Below are 862 nucleotides of genomic sequence, written 5' to 3'. Positions count from 1 at the left end.
AAGGAAGGGAAAAAGAGACAAAAAAGAAAGAAAAACTTTAAGGAAATAAGAGAGATTCGAATGAGAAGAATTAGAAAAAGAGATTGGAGATTTCAAATCAAGGATTCAAGATTTGAAGCATTCATTCAAACTTTAAGGAGTTTTTTTTTACACTTCTTTTATTTCTTTTTTTTTTATTTTTTCAACTCCCAAACTTATTTTTGACAATTATAAACAAGGGCTAATTTTCCTAACAACCATCATTTTTTTTGCTTTCACCATTCTCCCTCAATTTATCCTTAGGCTCAAATTATTCCCTAGAAAGATCAACATACTTAAAGGGGGAAAGGTAAAAATTGTTGGATTTAAATAGACAGGTCAAGGCTAACACAATTGTTTAATTACAAAGAAAAAGCAAATTAAGCTAAAAAAGAGTGACCAAGGATAAATATAACCAGGTAAGCTCAAAAAGGCTCAAATGATCCAAAGATGGTCTAAATCACTTCCTATCCTAAATGTTATCTAAGATTTCACCTCTAGAGAACATCAAACAAATTCTAGAGTTCTTGACTTCACTATACTTTTTCATCAACATAAACTTTCTCTAAATCACATAAAAATTCTAAGTAAAGGAGTATAATGCTCAAATTATTGGAAGTTGCATTCTAAAATAAAGCAAACACAAGAATATTACATAAAATTAAATCATAACTATATATTTCCCAAAAGCTAAGAATCAAAAGATAATGAAAATATCATCCTAGGATTGGGACAATCATGAATGAAGTGTAACTATCTCAATTTTTTTTTGAATATAATTAAAACATGCAAAACATAACTTAAAATAAAACTAACTAAACCTAACATAACAAAAAGAATAAAC

Source organism: Theobroma umbraticum, unplaced genomic scaffold (genome assembly GCF_002168275.2).
Source record: "Theobroma umbraticum cultivar Fairchild unplaced genomic scaffold, ASM216827v3 scaffold_56.0, whole genome shotgun sequence".
Classification (NCBI taxonomy): Eukaryota; Viridiplantae; Streptophyta; class Magnoliopsida; order Malvales; family Malvaceae; genus Theobroma; species Theobroma umbraticum.
This window is presented reverse-complemented; position numbering follows the sequence as displayed.